Raw genomic sequence first — 19,059 nt, forward strand, 5'->3', positions numbered from 1 at the left:
TAATTTACGTTGAGAATTCTTTGATCAGAATCCTGGTGCATAAATTATGATGTAAGATATATTTATTTTATCTAATAGAGAACTACACTGATTGACTAACAATAAAAATAATGAAATTTGCACCATATAAATAAATATTTAGTCCTTGTTCCACATTTATTAGCGATCAGTATCTGATACTAATACCTTATTCTACATACTGCAAATTCTTATTTATCAAATCTCACGACTTGTTACAATTAAGTAAATACTTTATTTAGATTTGCGCGTTTGATATACTGATAAATCACTTCACTGATGTAGTAGTAAATGTGCTACTCCATGGATAACAAAACAGAACTGCCACAGTATTTGTTTGCAAGAAACAAGAGAAATCGTGGATAAACCTTAATGGCTTAGTATACAAAAATACAAAATTAATAATAAAAAACGAAACATTTTGATATCCATATTATGTTTCGTTTAAAAATGTATGAAGTTAACAGTAAATCAAATGAAGATGCCAATTAAACAAAAATAATAAAACAACAAAAACAATAAAACAATACCTATTTTGTATATATTAATTATAATAAAACACATATTATATGTTTCTTCACATTAAAAAAAATGTTTCATCATAATCGATTGGTTTGATGCAGTTTCTATTCCTTTTTGTGGTATATAATCTTTTATCCTCAACATATTTATTGCACCCTATGTGCTTAATTGCCTGTATTATATACTTAATCTTTGTCTTTCTCAACATTTTTAACCTTGAACATATCGCTCTATTACCAAATTAACTAAACCCACTTTTTCCTTCACGTTTTTTTTTCAATTTTCCACGTTTCATTAACATTGTAAAACTGTTGTACCAAAGCTTAACAAAAAAAAATCGTAAAAGAGTTTCCTACTTTAAAACAGTAATAATTATTATTTTCCGAGCGTCCATTCACGTTCATACTTGTTTAATTAATAATAATTGCAATTAAACATAATACATAGATAGGTATATTAGATAATTTCAACATACTCGTAATTATTTGCATACCTTAACGTATTTAAAGATATAAACAATAAATAGAACTTTCATTAAAAGGAAAACGTCATTTTGTAAAATTACGTATCCTTGAGGAAAACCCTTTTTTTCCTGAGGAATATTAATTTGAAAACAAAAACACACGTACCTATTTTTAAGGCAACAAATGCATAGTAAAAACTTGTGTAGAAGGTTGAACTAATATTCGGTATTAAGCGAAAATAGCTTTTGTTGTATAATTTGATTGATGGATGTATTTTTCTAAGAATAAATGTAAATATTTCTATCAAAAATAGGTGCGTATTCGTAAACATAAACGGATGGTTAAGTTAACATCTTTAATTTACTAAATATGGGTCACTATTATGTACATTTTCAAGCGCCAAACAGCAAATTTTTTTATCATAAAGACTCACTTAGACTTTTTGAAAGGGCCACGACTGAAATATTTTACGACAAAAAAATACACAGATGTACTACAACATCATAGCGAAACAGTTTATTTTGATTTTGTTGCGAACTGAATTAGTTTGCTCATCACACGAGAATATAACGTAATAAGCCCAACCAATTTTAACCATTTAATTTTTTTACAGATACAAATACAAACACCAGTAAGTAAAATAAACGGTGGCGATAACCTTGCTACTTTCTTGGAATTTCCATATAGTTATACTAACGGAATTACTTATTTTTTATACATAAATAAAGAAAAATAATAAAAAAGTCTAATCAGATTTTTTAAAGGGGTAACAAATTATAAAATTTCATAAAGTGTCCATTTTCTGGTAAGAAAATTGTTCTAAAGTATCCTTATTCTTTCTCAGAAGTTTTAGCCTATAAAAGAAAGGAAATTAGAAATTTCATTTCAACTGAACTTGCTCGTTGAGAAGAAAATATTTCTATTATTTGGAAGAACATAATTTTTCTGCACGAACCGCAGTCAGCCGACGAATTATTAATTCATACATTCGTAAAAAATCCATCCCATTTCTTTATTTCATCACTACTCTCGATAATTACCCGCTTGTCATTCGACAGACGAAAATTACTGACCGTAAATGAGCTAGAAGTTTTTTATCTCGATTTTTTTTTTTTTTGAATCATTGGGAATTTATTTATTTTTTTATAGATAGATAAAAGAGATATTTTTTATCTGATTTTTGTCAATTTTTAACAACCTAATTGATCAAATTTTATTAAAAAATAAAAATAAGAAATCAGTAAAAGATTCAGTATATATTTATGTCCATTAAAATAAAAACACTTGTTATCAGTTATTTTCTTTTTCCCTCGATTGGCTTATCAGTTAACAGCACCCGTCCCATTACCATCACATATGCAAATAAATTATCGATTTTATAATTCTTTTTGTAAACGTTTGAGGTTTATGCTGTTAAATTACACAACCTGATCCTTTAGTTGTTTTTTGTTGAACCCCCAAACCTCTAAAATGTCATGATTGTATTTGTATAGTACATTAATTATTATTTTTTATCCAATCTTTCAAAATTGAGCGAACCGAGTTTTCCTTATACTCATTAATCCTTTCATTTAAAATGGTAACTCGTTTCTTGTTTTCAGAAAGGTAACACATTTCAGAAAACTCATTTCTACAATTTTAATTGTAAAGGTAATTTTTAATTCTTGAATTCTTCTCTTGTTCAATTAGGAAGACAACTTTGAAAAAGAAGTTTAAGTTTTTAAATCAAGAATTTTTCGAATTTAAGATCTGTTTTGATGTACAAGTACAGAAAATTTATGCTACCTTAAAAAGTTTTATTTAAATTTCTTTTAATACGTAACTATACAAAACAATTCTTATAATATCATTACGATAAATATGTTTACAATTTTATTTTTAATTATCTGACTCATGCGTTAAACTGTAATCCCATAACCTTAATTAGCTTACGGTACTTGTTCTTTCATCTCATAACTGAACAAAACCTTTAACCTAATTAACTTATTTCATCGAATGATATTTAATATTATGTTCTCTTCCATATACTATATTCTGAAAATAAAATAGGATCAGTAAATCTTATAAATTCTTTATATAAAAATAAATTTCTCGAATTTATTTTACAGAAAGAGATTGAAACCGTTTATAAGATTATATTACATAACTCGAGCTATACGAAATAACCAGGATTTAAGAACGTTCCATTTAAAGTTTATTTTGTAAGACCGTTCATTTTTTTCGCATTAAATACTGTTGTCGGGTAGGAGTGAATGTACAAGATTTAAAAAGAAAAATATTATCATAAAAAGAACTTGAAAAAAGTAGAGCGGGAATAAAAATCTAGATCTTGAGTTTAGCGGATAAAAAGGATAAAGCTCATTCGATGACATAACGATTCCCATATCGGTATTTAGGGATGTTTAGAAGCTTCGGTTAGTTTATCACTATGCTGCGTCGTCTTATTGAAGATTCTCTGGTGGCGTCGTACAGGATCGATATTTGCAGATCGCGGCGTCGGTCGCTGGCGCCCCTCCAGTCCTATTTGTCTTTTAAAGTATACATCGGCAACAAAACAGAGTAAATCCTTAGTGTTCATTATCTGCTAAACACCGCGTACATAAGTTTGTTTACAGTATCTTCTAAAATATTTTTCTCTTATCTTAAGTTTTACTAAATTTCACAATTTAAAAATATTTTCTTTATTAAATATAGTTTTAGTCACTTAATGACTAAGAAACAAAAGCTGATATAAAACTTTTTTGAGATTAGAAATTAGCTTAAAATTAAACCTCTTCCTATTTAAATAATTTATTTTAAAATTACCTTTATTTTATTATTATATTAATAGTTGTTAAAATAAACATTTTAAAATTAAGTTCTAAATTATATTTTTATATGACAAAAATTTATTAGAAGTTAAATTTTTTAGATTACTTGACCAAAAATTTCCTTTTATTTTAATCTAAAGAATTACCCTTATCATTTTAATAAAGGATGAAAGTTATTCCCCCCCCCCCGATACAACGCATCATTTAGGAAAAATTCTGAATTCAATAGGTTGAAAAGATATAATTAAACAAATTAGTAAAACCAAAATGTTTAAAATTTGGATGCTTTTTAAAACGAAGCTTTTAAGATCGGGGTATTTTTTCAAAAATTATTCAATAATGCTTTTCTAACTGGATCAGTAAATTTAATTCAACCAACCTCTTAATCATAAGATACCTTTCCAAATTTGTTGATGGTATGTCAAATCGCTTCTGATCATAAGTTAAATAGAAGATAAATAGATTTAAATACATACCCTGGTATTTCTATAGTACTTAATAATGCCTCTGCTAATGAGAAAGTAAAAAATGACTATCCTCTTACCGACCGTGTTTACTTATGTCTTTTTTATCTAATTATTTGCTCACATTTAAAGAAAAAATAATTATAAAAATTGTAATAATAATGATTATTTAAAAAAAATAAAAACTTATGAAAATCGTCAAAATTTTAAATTTCTTCTAATTTACTTTTGTCATAAATAACAGTAAAATGACATTGATAAAACCAAAAATTAAATTGTGTATTATTTTAAAAAGAAAATGTAAAATTAAAAATAAACTTTATAGAATCAAACTATACGTATCGGTAAAAAAATCCCCATTCTGATATTTTGTATTTTTTACCTCTTAAGGATCTTTGTTAATGAAAAAATAAAAATCCCTTGTTAAAAAAAAATCCTTTTTGTTGTGATATATATTCGTAAATAATTTCCAATATTTTTGTGGAATGCTAAATCTCAAAAGCTTTATCTCTTCCTGTGGTTCATATCTTGTTGCTGGTATCAAACTGATACTACTTAATTTTTTTTTAGTCTATTTTTGGTTTCTCTGATTTTTAATTTTAATAACTAAATTAAAAAAAAACCTTGTAACTTCTGGTAATAATATTTTCTAATTTAAAATTCATCTTTTCTTTCTAACATACCTCATTATACTTTCTTTAATTTAAAAAAAAAATAATAATTCATCCTCAAGAAATGAATTATACCATTTATTATTAACTAATTTTTATTTCAGTTAAAATAACAAATCTTCAGTGATTTTATCATTTTAATCTTTTTGTTCTGGAACTATTATTTTAGTCCCAGATTTTTCTTTTATTGCTCCTACTATAAACAAAATATAAAAATTGAGACAGACAACATCCTTGTCTCATTCCTTGGACTTTAAAACCTGGATTTTATCGTTTTATACTTTTATTACGGTAACCAGATCTTCAACAGTTCAAATAATCCTTTTTCTATACAGTATTTCAATCTTTTATTTCCTAAAGTTTGAATTGTTTTCTTCCATTTTGCATTATCAAATGTTTTTCAAGAACAACCGATGCTATGTTGGCTTCCTTTTAATATAGGGTTCTTCTTCAACTTAAAATGTATAACTAATCTGTGAACAAACAAATTCATCTCGTGTTCTTATGCCTTCTCTAAAATCGATATAGTCTTCATCCAGTATACCTTTTATTACTTGTCTTATTCTTCTACAGATAGTTAAAGTTAATTATTATTCGTACAATTGAGAAACTGGACTTAAAGTGCAATAGTTATCTACGTACGAGTATATTTATTTCTCATTTTTTTACGAATGACAAAAAACTGAAATCTGAAAGTGTATAATTAGATTTTACCCACATCCTACATCACAACCTACAGCTAACAGGTTTCAGTAAATACTAAGATTGTATCAAAACGCTATTATGAAAAAACTATTTAATGTAACGTGTAAATATAATAGAATATGAACTAGATTCGGGTAGACAACTTAAGCATTCATAAAGAGAGATAGCCAGGAAATTCAAGAGATACCTATGTAATTTTCTTAGAGAAAAAAAATACAGCTGAATTACGATCAGCTGGTCTATGATAAGGTAATTTCCAGTTAAATGGAAATGATAAATTTAGGTTACATAGAAATAATTTCTGTGGCGATTAAATATGTTAAAAATTGGGAAGATTAAGCAAAATGGAGATGCATTTAAAATTAAAAAAAATTAATTTTATGTGTATTATTCTCTCTATTTATATACACTTTATGTTTATTTACATAAAACTTTACAACAAAGTAAATTTCCGAACAAAGCGAACTCTGATTACACGTTTTCAGCGATTTTTCGAATTTCGAATCGTGCTAATTATATATTTACGAATTGAAACTAATAGCAGTGTATGTATTAGTGAGTGTAGTGTAGTGTAATGGAAAATGGAATAAGTATTTAAACTTCCTGTTCGGTTTTATGTCGGTAGACAACGACAGTCATTAATGAGAGTGTTCATTACTGAAAATCTATAACTACAACTTAAAGGTAATTTTTATATATTATATTATTATATATTGTATTGATTGTTTTATCAAACTGATCCAAAAACATTATTTTTTATTTATTTTATGCAATCATGCACATCATGACAAAAGTGAACAGCACTATAAATTATATATATATATATATATATATATATATATATACGTATATTAGTTTCCTCGTAAATCTGTCTAAACGTTATTAGATACAACAAAAATAACTGACATCACAACCACTAAAAAATCAAAACAATATCATTGAAAAAGTGCTAATGATCTCCTTACACCCCCTCAACAAAAAACGATTTAGTTGAAAAGAGGCCCAAAAACCAATTGTTTTTCCTGAATACCAACAAAAACAGAATATTATTAAAAAAGTGGGAAAAATACAAAAATTCGCTCACCACGGGGCTGTTTTTTTCTATATTCATTCGTCGAAGATTGTCTTTTCTTTTTGTCTTATACGTTAGCAATATCTATTTAAAGTAACACTATTTTGTTATTTATTATGTTGTAATTGATACAAGATATAGCAAACAACTGATTCAGAAAAAACACGAAAAAAATAAGCAATCTACTCAATCGTTAGAGCAACATCTGTTAAAAGTAACATCATTCATTATTTTGTAAATGAAATAGCCCCGATATCAGTAAATGTTTGTAATTTTTTTCAAGTCTTTGCATAACTTAATTGTTTTTTTAGGGAAACCTTCACGTTGTAATTGTTTGTCAGGAATTTTAACTATTCAATTTATTTTTATATCATTCTGTTTTTGTTGGACAAAAATTGTTTTTTTGGACCTCTTTTCAACTAAACATGTTTCGAGAGCATTTTTTGGGGAGAAAGTTGATAAGGAGATTCACTAACACTTTTATAATGAAATAGGTTTTTTGTTGGTTGTGATTCGCACTTCAGCTCTACTCTTTTAGAAAAAATAAAATAAGTATCCGTGTGCAAAACGATCCTGCATTTTTTACAGGATACATATTTTACTTAATACAATACTGTAATACTTAACAATTTTTCAAATAATTAAATTAGAAAAAGATGGATATCTAAAAACGTTAACTGAGCTGAGAATCAAAGAAATATATAATAAATGTCTCATAATTATTTTCAAATTGCAACGAATAAATAAACATTCTATAACATTATATAACTGTTAATTTTCTTGCAGAGGTAAATCTAGCACGTTAAGGACTATTTTCACATTCTATTTTATTTTATGTTTTTTCTGATATTACGTAAACACAAATATATTATTTTCCAGGAAGATATTTTTTAAAGTCTTGAAGTACTCTAAGTTCACCAATTATTTTTCATTTGTTTATGAAACCCTCAACTCTAAGTTTGACTGTATTATTATTTTTTTTTTTTTTATTGGTTCAAATTACTTACATAATTGTTTTTTCTTGCTTCTCCAGATGTGTATCATAAGAATAATTTTCTATCATTAGCAGATAATTACATCATCCTTTAAAAAAACTAATTTTTATTAACTATTTACGATTCAAGCCTATAGAATAAAGTCGTATTTATGTTGAGCTTGAGTTTTGTTTTCTCTTATGTTGAGTTTGAGTGTAATGATTTCTCAGAAATTATTATTATTGGGTTCAGAGTAGTTTCAATTAATGGTCCACCATTATACAATTCAACAAATTTTATAAGTTTTTACTGTTTCAGTCAATCGACTTGAAATATTTTTGTTAGTATTTTGTTTTTAATAAAGGGGTTTTTGGAGTGAAAAATATTTAATCTTTATTACAATCAAATATAAAATCTTTATTAATAATTTTGTATAAAATTTATTATTTTTTTTTGTGAAAGTAATCCAAAATATTGTTACTTAATATATTTTATTTAAATTTTATATCACTAAGACATTGTAACTTGCTACAGAATTGAGTTTTTTTCTGGCATTACAAACGCATTAAAAAAAATTATTTTTTTTTTAGAATCGTTTTAATCTTTTTTTTATGCTTATTCTCTTTTGATAATAATATGAATAAATAAAAAGAAAAAGGTACGTTTTAAGAATAATTTTCAATTTTATTACCATGGACGAGTGAAATTTTACGTTTTATTAAAGGGCACGAAAATGCAATATCTTTAGCGGATTTTGTAGGATAAAAATTCATGAAATAAATCCCCTTATTACATTCTCGTTATAAAATAACAAATCTGAAGATAAATTTATCTTTTACAATACGTAAATTACTCCATTTAGCCGGCCTCCGTGGCGCGACTTGTAGCGTCTCGGCTTTTCACCCGGAGGTCCTGGGTTCGAATCCCGGTCAGGCATGGCATTTTTCACACACGCTACAAAACATTCATCTCATCCTCTGCGGAATGAATTGTTTGAATACGGACCCGGAGGAAAAAAAAAAATTACTCAATTTAATTTATAATAGTATTAAATAACATTTGAAAATGATTCTAATCCCATGCGATAATCACAAAGAACTTTACACAGTTTATATTATAAAATTATATTAACATCTGTCCCATGGGAAAAGAATTTTAGCTTCAGTTGTATCTATAATTTTAAAGTTATACGTTTGCGTAGTTATACATGTAAACTGTACAGTAGGCTATATTAAATTGTTATTTCACGACTAAGAAAAAGAGATTAACATTTATAATAACAGCTTTTGTAAAGGCATATTTGAATGTAAATTCTTTAATTATTTATTTACTTTAAATTTTCTTGTACGCTATTAATTAAATTTTTAAAAACATTTTAATTTTAAGAGACTAAAATTTATATTGTTATATGCTGAACTGCTCAGTATTCGTCGGTACCATAGTTTCCCTTTTGAATTAAATAAGAATTTAATTCAAAAGGGAAACTCGGTTCTTCCAACAACCAAAAAATTTTGTAAAAAAGAAGTTTTAAATTTATTTATTTTAATTGTAGTACCCTGAAATTATTATATAATAAAATTCATCCCTAACGAATGTATCAAAAATAACTATCTTCGTAAGAAAGAACCCTCCCAATATAAAATTTCAAAAAGGTTTTTGTGAAAAACCTCTATTCTATTTGTTTATTTCATTACTTAAACTCTTATGATAAAATTCATCCTAAGCATTTAGATGAAATTAAATATCCCGAAAGAGAAGCGAGTAATATAAATTTTTACGTTTATTTGTAAAATACATCCCGAACGAACGAATGACAAAATGCAGTTTTCATCGAGAGTATAAATAAATACTTTTAGTGAAATGATTGCAGTCATTGTTAATATTTTAAGCGTGTAGATTGTTATGTGTTCAATTAAAATAAGTTCATTCCTCCAAGTTTCATTAACACAGGTAATACCTTGACTTCAAACGTAATCTCGTACAAACAATAATACAGACAAAAACCGAGATAATCAACAGAAATTGAAATAAACAAAGGCGTTTCAAAACCATTGTAAACAAAAGCCGTTTTGGTTTATTTTTGTATATAATGCAAAGATAACATGAAAATAAAAGTCATCATGGTAATTATTTAGGCTTTAACTCTTAACTATATATACAGAACACAAATAATCATTCAAAAAATTAAGTTATTTTCATTGTTACTAAAACAATAAAATATTCAATTAAAACAGCTATATGTTGAACAGATATTTCAATTTTAATAAATGAAATACCAAAATAAAATTCCTGACTTACTAATTAACATTCATACATTCCGTTTTACACTTCAAATTCACGCAATTGTACTTCGCAACGTGTTGCCTCTCAAAAATAATTACGCTCTTGTAATCAGTATTATCGGCTGAAAATTTATTAGCTCAAAAACTGGGAAAAAAAGTGCTATAGTTTCCAACGATTTTAGAGTAAGAAAAAGAATTTTATAGAAAAAAATTTAGCGCTCTCTTTTATTTTCCCGAGTAAAGTTTTCCATTAAATTAGAGCCATGAAATAGATTCTGTTCTCTCTCTAATCGAAGAACTACTTAGATGAGAACTATTTTAGTTACTCAGTGTTCAAATTTATGACAGTTTCAAGTACATTTATATTCATTATAATTTATTAACAACAAGAAAAGAAATAAAAAAAGTCCTACAACACAGTTGTAGGACTTTCCCGTCACGCGGCTAAAGCCGCTTTTCCGGAAAGTCGTGCAAATGTGGGTTGTTTCTGATGCACGGCTTACCCACACAACTTAATTTAAAGTATTTATCATTTTAAATAAATATAATATTTTTTTTCGTTTATTTAATTCAATGATTCTAAGTAAAGGGCGCGCGCATACCGTATTTAATTGGCGCAAGTGTGGCGGCAGTAGCGGCGACGGCAAGCACTAACTAATGTAATTTTACAACTTACATAGAACAAATTTCGCTTGTGCGGTCGGCAGACAGGTGTTACGTAGTCCCAAGGCTGAATGCACCAGGTACCGAGTCAACCGGTCGATCGTGTTCGAGACCTAGCGAGACGAGTTACTTTTTTACATTTAAATATTATTCATTCGTTTAATTCTACCACTCACCTGAAACCGTCACAACATAACAGACGACTACAACACCTATACATCCGTGCTACACCAGCGCTCCTTATGGTACAAAGATCTGCTTGTGACAAGGGTACGATCGAGTCAGTATGCCCACTTAGCCAATAATTTAGAACATTTTTTTAGGATGAGAGCGTGATTTTGCAAAAATTATTTTTGCAGATATTGCTATTTTTTAATTGTTAACAAATTTGCCTAAGAAAAAAATGACCTTCATTAGGAAAATCTCGAGATACAAGGTGACCTTGCTTTACAGCCTCAACCCCTTGACCTTTTAAGTTGAAAATTTAATGGCATCAATACCCCATAATATAGAAGTAATTTGACCAAGTTTGGTCAAAGTCGGTCCTGTAGTTCTGGACATATAAGGTGAATTAGAATGCGACACCGAACATACACACGAACATCCGGAAAATTTTCACCCGGTTTTTTGTGTTCCTTAGGTGTCAAAACGTGAAGATACGGTGAAAACCGCATATACCCAAATTGGATAGATCACAATAATTTCCTTTCTATAACTACAACTCTGCAATAGCGCTAGACAGGAATGTATAAAGCACAAAAAACCTGGAATATATTAAAATATAGTACGCATCTCATGTTAATATTTAATTACATACATAACAAAAGTAATCAAATTATATTGAAAATCTGTTTATAGTGAATTTTATAACTTAAATTTGTTAATAGGATTCCGTTAGAACTGCAAGACACTTAAAAAGTATTGGGAAAAATAGGATTAATACAAATATCTATAAAAAAAATTGCATAGTTCTGTTATTAAGATAACACTTTAGAGTATTTTGTAAAAAATCCAACATTACGATTGCATTTATTAATTTAATTTTGTATATATAAGCTTAAAGCCAAATGTTCATAAAAAAACATATTTATGTTATATGAACTACTTTAAATTTACTTTTTTTTTTAGATACATTACAGTAGATAAAACAAACTTTTTGTAAAAAAAATAAGTTTAAAATATTTTGTACAAAAAAGAAACAACCAAATTAAGAAGAGAAATTTTATTCTTAATCTCGCCCATGCGTTTTAAAAATATAACGGTCAGTGTATTTAATTAATGTTATAAAAAACTAATCAACATTTTAAAACTGGACGGCTTTTGTAAATCTTTTTGTACAAAAATATTATTTTTTGAACGTCTTGATTAATTATCAAAAAGTAAATATTTCTTAAAATCAGTTCTCTTCATTTAAGACATAGAATCCTCCCATTCACCGTAACTCCCTAAAATTCGGATCCAAAATTTAATAATAAAACTGCATCGTCTATAGGGATACTCTAATTTTTAGAACTTTATTTTCAACAGTTCCAGAATAAATAAGCTCAAATTTTCAACGTACATTTTCCATTTTTGGGGTCAAAATATTCAGAACGTAAAAAAGTAAAGTGAGAGTGAAGTTTTAACGTAATCTTTCCGTCTGTTATAATAGAAAATAAAATAGTTAAACATTATACTCAGTAGGCTTAAATAATGCTTCCATAAACTGGCACTATACAGAGCGTTTGTGTCCAATCAATGATGTCTATTAAAATGATCGTAATAAGTGAATATCTGTGTAGCAAAACCAAATTTCCAATCCGGGAAAAACTTGAGAAAAATTTATCAAAAAATAAAGGATCAAAATAAAAGGTTTTTGAATGCTGTGGAATAATATTAAAATAAACTTTAATTTTTAATTTTCTGATTAAGTTTACTGGGAATTTTTTTATTAAAAAAAGGAATTACCCATTTCTAATGAAGAATAAAAATTTAGCTTATTTTAAGAAAACGGTGCTAAATTAAAATCGGATATCAATTACATACTAATTCTTAACATAAGAATTACTATGCAATGAAATCCGACTTCAATAAGTGAAAATTTAACAAACATTACTTTTATATCTTCTTTTTCTTTCATTTTTAGCACTTATATATAAATTTAAGTTAATTTATTTACAACATTTAGTTTTTTCTTTCATTTAAAACACGTAAAGGTCATTAAAATACGTGATTCATATGAAATAAGGTTGTTCATTAAAAATAACAGTTCAAAATTAAAATTAAACTTCATGAGAAAGAAACTATGAACACAAAAGACCGAGAAACACGTTAAAAATTTAAAACAAATTGAGCATTTATTACGTAGTCCAAGTAAGAATGTGTATGATTATTTTACCCAATATTGATTGAATTTTTTTCGTGAAATGCTTTGAAAGTGGATTGATACAAGTTGTATAGTTGTATATAACATATAGACTCTTATAAAAATCAAATATTAAGCAATCATAGCAATAAAAAATGAAAACGGGTCATCACATCACTATGTTGACGATAACGTTTTGTTGTTTAAAAAGCCTTTCACTTCGGTTATGGGGAAAACTTAAAATTGGGTCAAAAAATAAAAAAGGAATCATCGAAATCGGGCTAGTTGGTGAAGGTAAGACAAAGACACACGTACAAACAAAAATGGTTCCATATTAAAAACTCCTCTTATTTTGAAGGTGACTAAGAATGTGAGTTTTAAAATAAAAATAATTAGTCTAAAAAACGAAACTATCGCAGTTAGGTATATCACAAATAATTAATTATTCGAGCATTAAATTCACAACCTAACTTTATTTCATAATTTTAAACAAGTTAGGTTTTTATTATTTCAGATAAATTTGCTCCTTAATAACAAAAAATATAAATTTCAAAATTAAAATACAGTATTTCAAAAGACGGTACTTACGCATTAACGCCACCGCAGCTACAGCTTTATTTAAAAACAAAGTAGTCAATCGGATTTCGGTGGAAAATGGGCCGATACAGAGTTTAACATAGATTCAAAACAGTCTCTTTATTAATTTTAATAAATGGTTATTTATATTTATTTATTTTATAAATATAATTTAACGAAACTTAACCTCTCTTTTTCCTGTTTAGCCTCCGGTAACTACCGTTCAGATAATACTTCAGAGGATGAATGAGGATGATATGTATGAGTGTAAATGAAGTGTAGTCTTGTACATTCTCAGTTCGACCATTTCTGAGATGTGTGGTTAATTGAAACCCAACAACCAAAGAACACCGATATCCACGATCTAGTATTCAAGTCCGCGTAAAAATAACTGGATTTACTAGGACTTGAACGCTGGAACTCTCGACTTCCAAATCAGCTGATTTGGGAAGACGCGTTAACCACTAGACCAACCCGGTGGGTTAACCAAACTTAACCTACGCTCGCTAACCTTGACTAATTAACAGGAGTGTTTTGATTATTTAAATAATATATAATTGCAATAATTACTGAATTTATTAAATAAATACTCAAAAACTTACGGTGTTAATTAGTCAAGGTTAGCGAGCGAAGCGAGCGTAGGTTAAGTTTGGTTAAATTATATCTATAAAATAAATAAATATAAATAACCATTTATTATAATTAATAAAGAGACTGTTTATTTACCACCGAAATCCGATTGACTACTTTGTAAATAAAGCTGTAGCTGCGGTGGCGTTAATACGTAAGTACCCAAAAGACTTATCAATAAACTTTTATTTCATCACTCTCTAGTCTTTAATTTTCATCTACTGAATAGGTAGAAAGATAAAATACAGCATATATATATATATATTCTCACACACACACACACACACACACACTCGAGTTCATTAACAGTAATAAGTAAACGTTCTTATAACTACAACACCTAAGATGTTGAATTAAAAAGGGCTAAGAATCCTAACCAATCGTTGAAAGGTATTTAGGCGAATTGGAGATACAGCTAACCGACCAAATCAAAATGTTATTGAATCTAAGGAATGAGTCCGCAGCTTTTTGTTAAAATGGAGACGGAGAGTACCCGAATAATATTACTTTTTAAGTTTTTTCCTTATAGCAAACTGAAGTGGTTAAGTAATAATACAAGTTATTGGAAGAGGTGATTTTTGATAGCAATGAATGAGATTTAGAAACATTAATAAAAATTAAAAAAAGCGCTTATCAACAAGCCAATGGTGAGATGGATTTAATTAGTTGATAATACGATTTATATTTTAGCTATAAACAAATGAGGTTGAAATCCTCTCCAATACCGAAAGCCGCTTAATTTACCCTCAATCCCTTAATATAAATGCGGTCGTAAATACTTACACATATTACATTTATATATTTTACAAAGAAATATTAATAAATTAAGGGAAATTTACGAACAAAAAATTTGGAATCTATTTTACGGTATACCGCTAAAAGTGGACCTACGTTTTCGGTATTCTGACGGTTTAATATAATATTCAAAAAAGAATATTATTATTCACATAACACAACATTATGACCTGATGGGGTTAAATTTTAAGGTGTAGTGAAGAAAACCCGTAAAAACTGAACATGTTCAATATTAACTGTTATAAGAATACACTAATAATTCAGTTTAAGGATTTCATCTCGAAATACATAATCTTTCGGAAATTGTAAGTCGATTATTGTAATCATTTTTAATTTCCAGAGAGCCGATGACAACATAGTATGCCAGATCATGGTTCGGTAGATGACGTTGCGGTCGATGTTATTAAATACCTTAATATTTTTTCTGTAACCGGCATTTTAAAACATCTGAAATTATCTCAGACAGTACAGTATTTGAAAAAAAAAATGTCTTTCTTCTGAATTATCTGTAAAAGAAGATGAAATAATATAAACATGCATTTTGGAATTTCCCAAAATACTTTAACGGGAATAGCTTAAATTTTAAGGCAACAGGAAAAAACTCCTTTGGATAATATATTATAATTTGTATAATAATGATGAAAAACTATTATATATATATATATATATATATATATATATATATATATATATATATATTTTTTAATATTTATTTCTTACCAAAATTTAAGTATTCGATTTTTAATTACAGTAACTGTAATATTACGAAATTTGTTAATAAATTAATAAATAAGAGGATAAATAAAAATAATTATAAGAGTAAAATATAATACAGCTTACAAAGAATAATTATAATAATATAAGCAAAAATAAGTAGAGTAAAAGAAACAACTAATGCTTAGAAATTCCTGACACAAAGGGTGCTGAGGACGTAGGTATATTACATTTTTTTAAAACCTGTAGAAAGACATAAAAGTACAAAGACAATAGAGTGCATTGGACGTTGAATAGAGAGAAGTGGATAACTTGTGAGTCAAGAAGCTTGTGTGTGTGTATACGTACAAGCGGAGCATGAATTAAAAAGTGGGGGAAGCATGCATAGCAGTCAACCCACTGCACCGGTTTATCTTCTTTCTCATTATACTTGACTTTCGCTATACAGTATAAAAAAAACTTCATCCCTTTCTTATTTTACAAATAATGAGAAAACATTAACGTACATTAAATTTAAATTTACATACAATGCAAGCGTATATTGTGTCCAACAATACATTCAAAAAACGGCTTTGTTTATTTAACTAGTAACAAACAAATTAAGCACAGAGACAAAATTTATACTGTGTACCGTAACCTGTAGCGTTATTAAACGTTTAAATAACTTCAACAATTATATCAACTATTGCTGTACAAGCAACCTTTCTTTCTATAATTATCTTGCTCGTACCAGTGGTATTGCGTTATATTAATCACTTGCCAATGCATTTGAAACTTAATAATTAAATCATTACGGTAAAAAATAGTACGTATTTTTATTTCGCAATTACTTCTGCGGTAATTTACTCAACTTCATTTAATTGCTATATGTAACATCAACAAAAAAACTGCAAGATATCTTAAGAGTTATCCCTTTTTGACAGAATAAATCATTAAAATATGTCCAGTTAATGGCTAATACCCGATTTATTTTTTAAATAAATTTATGCGTTTTTAGATCAATGGTTTTCCGGTTATTAACCATTTTTAAAGTAACAGCTATTTTTATTTTTAATAAAAGAAAAAACTGGTGTATCTGTTTTGAAAGCTGAACAAGAAAGTATGCATAGTAATTTAAAAATATAAATATGGTAAGAACGATAAACAGGAAATGTCACATGAAAATTACTTGCCCGTACATCCATACACATATAAGATATGGAATTTTTACACAGAAGTAAAATTTATTAATTCATATTTTAAGTAGTTTTGGAAACAGGGACCTCGAATTATTAAAAGACTAAAATTATGATTAGATCGGCAATTTTCATCTATAATAATAATTTCCTTCCGTTTATTTATACGTTAAAGAAACAAAATCCATTACTAACAATAAATTATTAAGTCAATAATACGTGATTAATTGCATTTTAGATTAAGCGGATGCACTGTTATTAATAGTGTTTGCGTTGGGCAATGATAATTAATTATTAAAAGAGGCCTAGCTGGTAGCCTATAATGTCTATCGTTACCACGATTCTTCTGGGCTTCTCTTGCATAATCTATCGAAACTGAAAATATTAAAAACTAATTTCTTTTGAAAAACTCTTTAAGCGCTTTCTTAATTTTATTATTGTAGATTTTAACTTACGATATCTATAACACGTATCCAAATTATCTTACTTTTGCAAGCAATGATACTCCGCTCGTATCGTCAACTCGTATCTTTATATTTAATTAAAGAAAAATTAATCGAGTAGAAGAAAAGACCCTTACTCATATAATATATCGTGACTTACAACAGAAAAGCGACACATATACAAATAAGAGTACTTTTAAGTATGTTTACATTTAAGTGATTTGGTATGCTTCGTTATTATAATTATCCAATCGTTTACTACTTACTTTACTTTTAAATCAACTTATTACAGACGAGAACAATAAAAAAATGCTATTATGCAATAGAATTCATCTACTAAATTATCATTAAGTTGTGATAAAAAGTCCCATTTAGTTACAATTTTCATTATTAACTGTTTATAAGGTAGATTTACAAAAATCTATATATCTATCTACATATATATATATATGTTAAATTAAACAATAAAATATAATACTCACGTCTTGTTACACAGTAGTTTAAAATCGTACGTATTATAACCTCAAAAGAGTACGGTTCATCAACTTCTAAGTTAAATAATTGAAAAATTTATACTTTATTTCTAAACACAACGCATTATTAATTTAGCTTTAACTAACCAGTAAAATGAGTAAGTTTTGTATATTTCAAAACATTTGAATTAACAACTTACAAAACTTTAATGCACGACAACAATTATTTAATAAAATTATTATAAACTGTTCTTGTTCTCAGCACGTATAAAATATAACATAAGCTAAAAAAAAGAAAAAAAACCATTTCATGCTGCAAAGATAAAAAAAAAAGATAAAACAAAAACCAACTTTGCGAGAGGAGTAAAAAATTACGACTTTTAACAGCGGTATCACATTGTACCGACTCTCCGATCATGATACATACACACACGCGTTTACATATGTTGCCAACTTAATCATTCAAAAAACAAAAATGATCTTGATTTTTCTCTCTGCTGATTTTGTTTAAATTGTTACTTTATTATTTGTTTTTCTTTTTACAAAATGCGAGTAACTTATTTTTATAGTTTTAACTCTCTTAATGTTACTTGTGTATGTACGAGTATTTTTAGTGTTTTAATCAATAAATAAACTACGATTTAATACAAAAATAATTAAAAGAAACTACTAACGATGCAGTTTAAGTTTCCCGGTTCTTGTATAAACCTTAAAATTTAAGCTTTAGGATTAAAGCTGAAAATTGTTTTACACTCATAGTTTTTTTTATTTATAAAAACAGAACCATATATATTTATTTATAAATCCTAGTCTATTAATTAATACGGTTATGTACCCTACCTTAAAATATTATAAAATATGGTGGAAGAAGAACATCTCAAAGGACTTCAACTTTTGAAATTTTTAGTAACAAAAGAAAATAATAATATTATTAATTTTTTAGTTTTTTAAATGCTATTTCATATAATTAAGAAAAATTATTTCCACTCTTTAAATACATAATTTAGAAAGGAAATAAAATAAAATAAATTTTTAATTTTTAATTTCTTATTAATGTTAGGAACTACATTGTTCAACTCTCTGATAAGAGATGAAAGTGATAAAACCCTTATAAAATCTCATTTAAAAAAAAATAGTTTAAAAATTGCATGACATGATTTAATAGTTAAGTTTGAACAAAGATACTGTTGGAATAAATGTAAATTATTTCAAAATATGAAACCCTTTTCAGAATCTTTTATTTCTTTATGTTTGCTGGCATCTA

General features: G+C 27.1%; 1 long non-coding RNA gene across 1 annotated transcript in view; it reads right to left on the bottom strand.

Annotated features, from left to right (window-relative positions):
• The window catches only part of LOC142320309 (uncharacterized), a 271,349-nt gene extending 253,164 nt beyond the window's left edge, over window positions 1-18,185 (bottom strand). The window contains exon 1 of the long non-coding RNA XR_012755341.1: window positions 17,805-18,185. This is a non-coding gene — a long non-coding RNA (uncharacterized LOC142320309). The remainder of the gene's footprint in view (window positions 1-17,804) is intronic.
• Window positions 18,186-19,059: the final 874 nt, after the last annotated feature.

The sequence above is a fragment of the Lycorma delicatula genome, chromosome 2, assembly GCF_047948215.1.
Source record: "Lycorma delicatula isolate Av1 chromosome 2, ASM4794821v1, whole genome shotgun sequence".
NCBI lineage: Eukaryota > Metazoa > Arthropoda > Insecta > Hemiptera > Fulgoridae > Lycorma > Lycorma delicatula.